The sequence below is a fragment of the Perca fluviatilis genome, chromosome 19 (genome assembly GCF_010015445.1).
Source record: "Perca fluviatilis chromosome 19, GENO_Pfluv_1.0, whole genome shotgun sequence".
NCBI lineage: Eukaryota > Metazoa > Chordata > Actinopteri > Perciformes > Percidae > Perca > Perca fluviatilis.
This window is the reverse complement of record NC_053130.1, coordinates 16505009-16516800: the sequence shown is the minus strand read 5'-3', so window position 1 is coordinate 16516800 and position 11792 is coordinate 16505009. Positions and strand designations below refer to the sequence as shown.

The 11792-nt window shown below is 43.4% G+C and overlaps 1 protein-coding gene across 3 annotated transcripts in view; it reads left to right on the top strand.

The window, feature by feature from the left end:
* Window positions 1-313: 313 nt before the first annotated feature.
* zmiz1a (zinc finger, MIZ-type containing 1a) overlaps window positions 314-11792 on the top strand; it is a 110221-nt gene continuing 98742 nt past the window's right edge. Inside the window, exon 1 of one of the 3 annotated variants that reach the window (XM_039784714.1) lies at window positions 314-537. The gene's annotated coding sequence lies outside the window, so the exon portion shown is untranslated. The remainder of the gene's footprint in view (window positions 538-11792) is intronic. The other 2 variants (XM_039784712.1, XM_039784713.1) reach the window with 2 other exon arrangements.

Here is an 11792-nt window from a genome sequence, read left to right as displayed (position 1 = left end):
TTCTTTGCCCCTTTTCTGATATTATTATTATTATTGCAGCTCTATATTACTATTACTATTATTAATAAGTTATTTGTTGTTATGATGTTGTTGTTAATGGTGTCAAATGGTAATCAACTGTTGTTGAATTAACTAACGTCTTTGATTAAGGCAGGCATTCTTCACCGCTGTAATGACACAGAACCAGACAATAGCCGGAGCTGTGAGCTGCAGTCCGCTCCAGTGTGATATGTGCTGTTAGCAGCCCATTAGTGTGTACTTACACCTTTACAATCGGTGTCCTTCCGCTGGAATCTAGGTCGCATCTTCATACCGACCGCCGAACACGGCTCTCTCTGGTAACTGAATAGCCAGTGTAATCTGACACTTCAACTTGCCGTGCTCTACGGTAGTTGATTCAGTCAGTCACTCACACCGTCTCCGGGGCTCTCACGTCGTCTTTGTGAAGTGGAGAGACTAGCGCGAGAGAGAGGAGCACCGTAAACTCGAGGTTTGGAGAAACAATACGCGGATTTGCCTCTGAGGTCCGAGCTAAAAGTAAGTTTCGCGCCTGGTTGTTTTTTTTGTTGCAAAGCGAGGTTTGAATGTGTCAGAGGGTTGCTCAAGATGGGGTTTGCCTCCCGCTGGACACATACTACCTGCTAACAATAGGGTGACCTCCTAGAAACCTTTAGCAGCCGCTGATGAACTCGTGTCAAAGGGGGCAGATTCTGGTTGCGTGAGGGGTAACGGAGCCTTTTTACGCGGTGTAATATCCAGGCTTGTGAGTGCTGTATATCGCATGTTTCTGCCTTGTGTAGACGAGTTGCGCTGGAGCGAAACGGTCAATGTGTCTGCAGGATTATTTCATGATAGGTGCATGCATTTTGTGAAGATAGGAATATGTGCCAGTAACACAGTGATTGCAGGTCACTCTGTGTGTGTGTGTGTGTGTGTGGGGAGGGGGGTGGGGTGGGGGTGAATGTCTCGTCTCGGTGAAACAGCTGATGGCTTGGTTGATGCTAAACTGAGAATGTATGTCACTTAGCTACCAGTAGTGTGACTGGGCTAGTTGACTCCCTTCAAGGCTACTATCGGCTACCTGTTGTGATGCAATTAGCAGCCATGTCCGCGAAATGTTACTATGTTATGTTCTGTTAAACAACACCATGTAATGCAACATTTGCCACATTGACCTTCACTGATAACACTGATTGTTTTGATTGGATCCTCTCAGTGATCATTCAAAGATCAGTGGCTCCCAGCGTGTGGTCATTGGGACCCTCGGGGGCCCTTAATGGGACTCAAGTGGGCTCTCTAGTGAGCTGAGAAATCGTTTACGTTCACAATGAATTTAATGCTCTGTGAATATTTCTAATAGACAATGCTCAGGTGTGACTGTAATCATGTGTCAGTGTCCAGTCTTTCCATTCATTTACATGCACCTTCACTGCACCCCCCCCCCCAACATTTCTGTACAAATTAGTCTACACACATGGTTTCCTTGAAACTATCTGAATCCCTGATAGAGACCAGCAGTACCACATTTTTAAGCCCTTCTGCAGGGGAGTGTGGATGAGCTGCTTGATTCAGCGCAGCCTTAAGTTTGGTGGACCCTCCCCGTAAAAATTCCTCCCATCTGGATGTGAGGCCAGCCGGGGCAGAGCGCAGCAGAGAGGGGGCTCCCAATGGGAGGAGGTGGAGAAGAAGGAGGAGGAGACTGCCGCTCTTTCATTACCGTGCACCCTGCTACAGGACAGCTAAACTTTGGGAGGGGGTAAAAAAAAAAAAGATCCTTTATCCTTGTTAGTAAGGTGCTGAAGTTAAAGGAAGTGGGATTAGGAGCAAATCAGCAATCCTTTGCTGCTGTTACAGAGTTGTGGAGCTATGTGATATCTATAAGCCAACCATGTCTTACTGACTGACTGTGCTACTATCCTGTTATCATGCCGGTAAGATAACAAGCGGATGTACAGTCACTGCCCGCAGTAAATCAGTTAACACCTAAAAGCCCTATTTCCTTAGCAATCTAACACAGTCTCAGATACAAATGAAACATTATAGGTGTAACACAGTCAGTATTTATTACAGGAGTATTGCATTGGATTGCAGGTGTTCATGTTATTGTGTCCACTCCACTCCCTGTATGTCGGCCTTAGAGAGCGTGTAAACTGGTGCACCCTCCAGTGTCTCCCTCCTTGGTAATTTAAATTGGTGATGTAATGAAATTGTTTCAGCAGCAACACTTGTCAGCCACACCACATTAATTAGTGCTGTTTGGCTCTCTTTTTTTCTCTCCTTCTGATGAACCAAAGCAGCGTTAAGTCATCAAAGCAAAGCATGAAAAGGAGGCACGCTCGTTCAGAGTGGGTTACCTGATAAATTGTGAAAGAAAGAGGGCAAGGAATTAAAGCCATCTGCAACTGTTTGAAACTTGGAAATGTGTGTGTTTGTGTGTGTGTGTGTGTGTGTGTGTGTGAGCTTTCTTTCCTTCTGTTGTCCCTCCTGGGGCCTCACAGCAACCAGCCAGCCAGGCTGTGAGACAAGACAGAAGAGTGTCTGATTCACTAAAACGGCTAAAGGCTCCAGTGGACTAACTTTGAAATCAAATTTAGGCTGTTTGAGAAATCAATGGGTACAAATGGAAGTATGCTCACTGAGACTGGATCGTCTGGCCCTATACGCCCTAATTTGAAGGATAATTTGCCAAAAATGTACCGGGAAAATAGCGAATTTGTAAACACACACAGAAAGGCAACACATGCACTTGCAACAAGCAGTTGCAGCTAAACACGTGGAAGAAGATACGCAACAGTATGTCTGTTCCCTAAACCAAACCGAGACAGAATGAAAGTATTGTGCTCGGTATTAGCCAATATGGCTGTAAAATATTGGATATTTGTATCAGGTGGAAAAAAATAATTTTTAATAAATCAGGCTGCAACAAATTACCGTATATCACAAATTCAAGTATCGGTTTCAAACACCTGCAGCTATTCTCCAAACTCTCAGGATGATTATTCACACAAAGCAGTACAGTAGTGAGTGCACCTTGCTCCCTAGCTTTGCACTTCTGTGAAGCACCGAGCTAATACTCATTAGAAGTATCTACAGGAAAAACAACTAATTACTCGTGTCTGACTAATTAGCTTTTTGTTACTCAGCAATTTACCAAGTTTCAGCGTCTTTGCTGCTGTTTACTGTGTGTCGGCACAGCTGCAGCCTGCTAAGTGCTTAAAACCTGGCGAACGCTAATCGATGTTTTGACAGCCTGGCATTTCATCTAGCTGTTCATGTTAGTTTGAGGAGTGCTGTGAAATACTTGCTGCCTGTTCACTTGCCATGGATTCTTAGTAGTCTGGTGTCTCGCCATCAGCCCAAACCCACCCACTAGTGTCCCGAGCAGAAGTCAGCCTTTGTTTCTGTCTCTCCTTCTCTCTCTTTCTGTCTCACTTGTGGTTCGACTTGGCAGCACTTTTCATCTCGACTGAGCCTTTGTTTTCAATGTGCCTATTTTGGTCTTTTAATAAGGAAAAACTTGTGTTGCCTCAGAGCATTTTAGAGACACTTTTTCAAAATAAGAGGGAGTTACAACTTGAAATGTTGAGAGTGAGCTGAGGTTGTGCCCTCGTGCCAGACACTTAACTACTTCCTAAACCTTGTTGTAATTCTACCCATAAGTCTCATGAGCTCTCTTCAAGTTAAAATCTGGTAATTGAAGTGTAACTAATAAAGCGAAAATGAAGCACCCAGGAGATGTAACTCATCCTTCTGACTGACTGTGATGACATCAGTTTGGTATAGAGAGGCCAAAGTGGGCCAACATGAGGCCCTGGGATAAGAAAACCTCAATGCCACATGCCTGTCACCACTGTCCTTCAAGCTGCAAACCTTGCACTGTGGTTTGGCTTGTGGCTGGTTGGTTCAAACTCCTGCGGTGGCTGAGAAAGTCAGGAGAAGCATTGTGAATACAATATTTACATACAATGTTGAAAACTGTAGAGGTGCTGGGTTGTTTTCAGGTGTGTGAAACAGGGCGGTGCTGTTAGGGAAAGTTTGCACTCAGCAAAACCCTTCCTTGAATAAATATAAGTTTTAGAAAAGGTATATTCCACCTGTCACAAGTTATTTGTATTAAACCAGTTTAATGGGATCGAGCATTGAAGTTATAGACCTTTTTCACGACAGACATGTTGACATATCATAGTAGGAAAAGCACAGGTGTATTCCAAACCATTAATGATGGCTGCATTCCACTTAGGAGAGGCCCTGGTATTGGGCATGCTGACTCACTGAAATATCTTACTGGGACACTTGATGGAATTGAGATCGTTAAGGTTATCAATTTCAGCTGTGCTTTTCCTACTATGACAAGCCTAAATGTCTGCTGTGAAAAAGGTCCATTATGTGCTGTGTATAAGTCAGTTGTGTTGTTTACAGATATCTGTTTAAGTGGTATAATACAGGCAAAACACCAACTCAACTCCTGCTTCAGAAGAGCCGTCACTTCAACCTTGAGCTCCCCCAACATCAGGGAGACGCAGTCCTCTAAGTGCTTTTTTTTTTTTTTTTTTTTTTCTGAGACAAGAGAGTGAAACAGAGTGCAGAGAGGGAGAAAGTGAAGAGAGAGAAGTTGCTGGCCCACCCCTGTCACCGCCTCATGCATGTTTGATTTGATGTTCTTTGAGAAACGAGTGCAGGGGACGTCACAATGGCCATGTCTCTTTCTCATCCGTCGAGAGGATGGGGCCCTTGAATCATAAATGACACCCGGCCTCACCAGGAACAATATGAGAGTTGGAGCCCGCACAGGAGGAACAAAATGTTCCCTCTATCCATCCATCCATTCGCCCACTACTCCTGCCTGCACTCAAGACTTCTCACCATCGCAAGCAATTACCCTCACTTTTTTTATTTATTTATTTTTACTGCTGATGAAATCCTCACAGAGTCTGTCTCAGCTCTGTGTTGTTGAGGCGGAGAGAGAAAGGGGTAGCGATAGAGAAGAAAAGAGATAGTATGTGTCTGAGTGAGTGGCGTTAGCGTGTGTCTGTTTGCCTTGTAAATCCTGTTTAAGCTAAACAAACTCATTGTCCTCATCCTCCAACTGTGCGCTCTGTGTGTATGTTGTGTGTGCTTTCCCCCCTCCCTCCTTTCTCCTCGTCTCTCTGCCTCTCCTTTTGAGTTGTAAGTACAGCCACTAATTAGTCCCCTCTCCCTTTTCATGCTGGGTCAGTGGGTTTACGCTTTCAGCACTGATCTGCTGTGTTTGCCTTGTCTCTCCTGATACCGGAGCATGCCTGCATGCCAGCGCAGACTGCAGCCTCCTCCGAGAGGTCTTCACACCTTACACAGTGTCCCACACGGGTTCTTTTGCCAGACAGCCACTCAGGACTGGGCTCGAGCTCGGGCTTGCTCTCATGCAGCTTTCCCAGCGCTTGAGTTCATGCCAGGTATCAGACGAACCAGTCCAGCAAAGAGCTGTACCTGCTGGGTTGAGTCAGTAAGTTAAAACCTGTTGTGTTTTTATAAAACATCAATGCATTTTGAAGAGGATTCCGGATTATGTGAATTAATTTTGCATACCCACTACACAGCATGTAGCTTAAAGCCTACAATATATATATTTTTCTAAAGATAATACGCCACATGCTATGTTTATAATATCATTTGTGCTATAAACAGTCTCTTGTCTAGACGGCACTGTTGTCTCTCAAAGTGTGCAGTGATGTTGATTTTCTGGTGGAGATTGCGTGGGAGATGGAGAGTGATGGTAGAGATTCTCTGAAGGCGGTCGAATTGTCTCCAACATGGCCTCCAGGGATACATACTTTCTTGTTTTCTGACAAAGTAAATTAACTAGGATTTCACTAATGCAAAGGGACAGCATTTATTATTCGCCTGCGATGTCAGCTTTGAAGCAAAGAGGGAGTCGTGCAACATCTGCTCTCACGTAACACTAATTCTTACACATGCATGGAGTGCAAATCCTAAAATGTGGTGGCTATTGAATAGTAGCTTTCATTTGTCTTTGCAGATTATAATAAAAATATATTTTTTTGTGGAAAAGAATTCAGTTTTAAAGTGATGGTTCGGAGTAATTTACCCTAGCTTTTTTCACCTGGGTCTAACACTGGGCGAGTTAGCGTAGAGTAGCGTTAGCCGCTGAGTAGCTTAGCGCGGGGCTAATGGACCCACGTTTGTATCTCTTAAATGACCCCACTAATAATGCCCGAAATTATACCAAAGGTCTACACTAGTATATATAGGTTATGCTCTCATAAAACGATGGATTGGAAAGTTTGTAAGTACACCAGAAGTTTATGAACACTTGCCTGCTCTCTTCTGCTCTCTGTTGCTGTTGCTGCTGCTGCTGGTGCTGCTACCTGCAGTTAGACGAGTGCTTAGGGCCGTCTATAAATTACTACACCGAAAAGAGATACAACAAAAATATGTATTAATTTAATGATTAAATAAGGTAATGTCTCCAAACTTACCTCAATTATTACTTGTCTCCTGCTAGTTATATTACAGCACTTACTTTAAAAAATAAGTTAAATTAAAAAATATTTTTGTTGCATCTCTTCTCGTCTCACAGCAGCAACAACAACAGCAGAGAGCAGAAGCCAGCAGGCAAGTGTTATTTACATAAACTTCTGGTGTACTTACAAACTTTCAAATCCATCGTTTTATGAGTGCATAACCTATATATACACTAGTGTAGACCTTTGGTATCATTTCGGGCATTATTAGTGGGGTCATTTAAGAGATACAAACGTGGTCCGGCTCGCTTCCAAGCTATTCAGCGGCTAACGCTACTCTACGCTAACTCGCCCAATGTTAGACCCAGGTGAAAAAAGCTTCTGGGGGGGTGTTTGGCTCGAGGTCATGGTGCAAAGGACCCTAGGGTGAATTACTCCGAACCATCACTTTAAGGCAGGGGGATGGCTGTACACTAGATATTGATTTTGAAGTTGAACTTTTGGTCCATCAATCAAGCAGGTTGTTATTGTTATGTAGAGCCTCTCAAATCAGATTGGAATAATCTTGAGCTCTACTGCCTTACTATGACTTTTCTTACCGCTTTTCAACATTGCTCAGGACAGAAAAAGGTCTTTTAATTTGGACAGTGTGTTTGCCTACTTGGTGCCCTCCCCTCAGTTTTGACACTGGGCGGTTGGCAAGCGCTTTCCCAAGGTTCTAAGGACTGACATCCCTTTCATTTTCCCGCCTGGGCGGCTTAGATAAAGGGGCATATTTTAAACCTCTGTGTGGATACACCAACTGTAAAGAGAGACAGGCTGGTGGGCCGGGGCCGAGTTACAGCATTAACTTGACAGAGTGAGAAGGAGGGAGAAGGTAGGCCTGTGATAAAGAGTGAAACAAATACATGAGCTGACTTTATTAAACAGTGATATCAGCAATTTATAATATATGGTCGAAAGTACTATAACTGGCTGCAGACCTGACTTTGCAAATATCACAAACATTATCTCCAATCGCACTGCAGATAACCCATCTCCCTCGTTTATCCCTGGTCTATTACAGGGGCAATGTGTTTCACCACTTTTTTCTAATCTCCCCCTGTTACAAGTACGTCCTCCCAGCAAACCAAAGCCACGGTGGAAGCCGTCGTTTATCATATCAGTAATGAGACCAGGCTAATCGTGTGTATTCCGGAGACAGCAATGATACACTGCTTGGAGCTTGCCAGGATCAGCCTCTAAACAATGTTTATCATTGTCTCCCAGGGCTCTTTAATTATCTGGCAAACATTATTGACAAAACAGCAAGGGTCCCTGTGTTTTATGATTTTTTTAAGGATGCCGGGTTGCTATTCACAAATGTGTGCACTCACACATACACACAAAAAAAAAAACATTTTTGATTTTACATACTTAAGATTGTATTTGACGAATTTTCTTTTTTATCATTACATACATTTATTAAGTATTTATAATTAACAAATGCTTTTACTTTAACTTGCATGTTTTATTAAAAGCATCCTTTACATTTTCTTTGCAAATGACCAAACTGAGAGATGAGTGAGAAACACAAGGTGAGGGAGAGGAAGTGGATTCCATCAGATCAGAATCTGATACTCCATTTATTTTGCACTTCCAAAAACACTGTGTAATATGTTAGTGACAAGAAGAGGGATGGCCTGTACAGAAAATATGTCTAACTTGCTCCTAAATTTTTTTGTTGAATCATGCTGAATCATGCTGAATCACTTTTATCCAGACTAATAATATTTCATCACCTATGTGATGGATTGCTATGAAATTGCGAGCAGACATTCATGGTTCCCAGATGATGAATCCTAATGATTTTGGTGATCCTCTGACTTTTCTTCTAGAGTCATCATTAGGTTGACCTTTTTGGTTTTGATTGAATTGTTGGTTTTGATGTATTGCCATGAAATTAGCTGCACACATTCAAGGATAAATTGTAACCAGTTTTGTAATTCACTGACTTTTCATGAAGCGCCACCATCCGGTCAAAATTGTAATTAGCCCAATACTTTGGTTTATGACCAAATACCATCAAAACTAATGACATTTCCATCAGCCTCAGGTCTACTTTGTGTTTAGTGCTAATTAGCAAATGTTAGCGTATTGACATAAACATTACACATGGCTTAAACATGATATCTCAACATCAGCATTGGCATTGTGAGCATATTAGCATTTAGCTCAAAGCACAGCCTCACAGTGCTGCTAGCATGGCCGTGCACCCGTAGCCTATACCTCAATCTGTGTTATACCTAGGGCTGGGCGATAGGGAGAAAATCAGATATCACGATATTCTTGACCAAATACCGCGATATCGATATAGCGGCGATATTGTAGGGTTGACAATTGGTACTTTAACAAAATATCTTCACACTTAGATTTTAGATACATAATCATCAGTAATGTGGACATAATGTCTAAGTGGAGAAAAGGCAAATAATAGAACAGCTAGAACAGTCTGGTAAGTTCAGAAAAGTACATCACTTTACTGTAATGCAGCCTTTAAAACCAGTAAAAGACAACACTTATATCATATCACGATATTACGATATCCAAAATCTAAGACGATATCTAGTCTCATATCACGATATCAATATAATATCGATATATTGCCCAGCCCTAGTTATACCTTTAACACTCAGTGGAAAAGTTTATTTTGAACTACTCATGTAAAAAAAAAAACATTCTAAATTAGTTTAGTCAGTTTTCAAGTAATCCATCCAGCAGAAAGAAGTAATAATAATAACTTAACTTATTAAGAGCTCCTCTGTGTCTGCTCCTATCCCAACAACTACCCATAACTGCAGTTATGACACATCTCAGCCATATTGCTTTTACAGCCATCCTGTAACCTTCACTTGGCTCCCCGGTGGGAGCGGAGCGGACGCTGAATGGCATGTGTTGACATTGTTAAAGATACACGTGAGGACATCACACGTTTCATGTCTGACTCATATATTTGGAGAAGGGGGGGGGGGCATACCACAGCCCAAACGGCAACATATTGAGGCTGTTGCTTAATGTGTGGCTACATTCTGAATATATAAGTCTGCGCTGTTTAGTGATGGTCAAAAACAGCAGCAGCAACAGCAGACAGACATGGCTGTAAGATATGAATTAGGGCCAAACAGTATGTTTCACCTTTATACACACACACACACACACACACACACACACACACACACACACACACACACACACACACACACACACACACACACACACACACACACACACACACACACACACACCCTCTTCTCCTTGTCATGTCTCTGTAGCCACATCTCCCAGGATATCCACATGATTGTATAACAAACGAGGAGGTGTGTCTTATTGATGGTTGCATGAAATCACCTTTGCTGTGCTGTGTCTTTGTGTGTGTGTGTGTGTGTGTGAGAGAGCAATAGAGACGGAGGTGGGGGTAGTAGCAGCAGCAGCAGTGGTGGCTTGGGGTGAGGTCCTGCCCTGATTTTCTCTGGAATTCCTTTGTTTTTGGAAGCCAGAAAGGGGGAAACTGAATCTGCGTAGCCCGAGGGTCTCTGCTCCTTGAGAATTCTCCGCACACATCTCTGTGCCGCCAGCTCTGATGGTTTTAGGGGTGTCTCTGTTTTCAAACAGAGGACTGCCAAGGTGTTTTTCACCTTCCAGAAAAAAGTAGAAGAAAAAAAAAATTATGACTGCACCAGGCAAAGCGTCTCAGGCCTGGAGGGACTGATGCTACTCAAACATAAATTTGCTCCATATTTCAGGGCTACGGAAATGAAATTCAAATGTAGATCCTGTCACTCAGGACATAAAAGATACCTTCCTATGAATATGGATCGAAAACACAAGAAGAAAGAGCACTCTCTTTATTCAAAAAGTAATAATAATGAAATGTGGGGTGCAACATTACCCAAATGTTTTCCATTTGTAATGATCTTCCTTTGCAGATTAATAAGTGTTTTTAATAGTGTTTCATGGCCACTGGAAGGGCCAAGGCTGCTGTAGAAATGTTGTCCGCTGCTCCTGCAAGCTGAAAATTTCACTTCACATTCATGGCTCATTAAGTCTGATAAACCTTGGGTAATGGTGTTAAAATTGTACAAAGGTATCTCCGTTTACTCCGTGCCACTAGTTTTCCGTGACCAGATCCTTATCTGGGGGGCTGTCACTTTAAGTAACTAACTTCCACAAAGCAGAGCTTTTCCCTCTCGTTTGAAGGGGGCTCGTGTTGAGCGAGGGGGGAATTGAATAGGCTTGTTGCCTGCCCCTATTGAGCCAGCCTCATTCTTCGCTGTCCCCTGGAACAGGCGGGAGAAGGGGCTCGAGAGAGGGGAGGTGGCAGAGGAAAGGGGAATGGGCGAAGGGCTAGAAGGTCTGGTCACGTGAGCAATGATAGTGTTCGTGCTGGTCCCTTTCAGGCTGTCACAGTAAATCTGTTTGACTTGTCACTTTGTAAATCATTACGAAGGCTAAAAGCCTCTCTATTGGATTGTGGTGGAAGGGGGGAGGCGGCAGGTTTCCTTTGTGCCTTCTTGACGATGATGATAATCAAGTTTGTTTCTGGCCATCCTGCTGTGAGGCTATAATTAGCTCCCTTCTTCTCTCTTCTCATCTCCTTTTTTTGCGTGTTGCTCCTCAAAGCAAAAGTAGAGTGCGAGAGTCATTGTGCGGAGGTCATGTTGAGTTTTGTGTAGAGGCATCAATGGCTTCTGAACACTCTCTTCTTTAGTTGTATCAGCCTTTTTACTGTAGGTTCAGACACGGGGCTTGTGTGTTTTTCATGCAGAAGTTTATTATTCAGTGTGCGAGTGCCTTCCCGCCAGTGATGCTGAACTGATTTAAAAAAACAAACTAATGATGATAAAGTGCATGTAAGGTCTCGTGTTCCTCCCCCAGGTCAGTCAGGGAGGGAGTCACGGCTTGAGGTATGTCTAAACTTGTAGTGTCACTTTCTGACCAAACTGGTTGCTGTCTGCCAGAAACATGACAAAGTAGATCTCGTCCCGCTGATGAAGTCCGTGTGGCGTGACGTCTGATTTCCCAGGGCAAACTCTGCTCCCGGCCCTCCCCTCCCTCCGTTTTTCCTCTTCCTCTCTTGTCTCTTTTTTCTTCTCTCCTTTTTTACGCCATCCTTCTTCTCCTCTGTGCCCACCCCATTCCCTCCCTTTTTGCTTTTTTCGACCCTCTTCTTTGGTGTGTGTGCCAGCAGCACTCATGCCTGGAACAGAGAGCCAGGGCAGACATCTGTCACACTGTGTCCCTGATCTGATCTGTGGCTCGAAGCATCGGGGTCATGAAGAGTAGCAGCCGCCC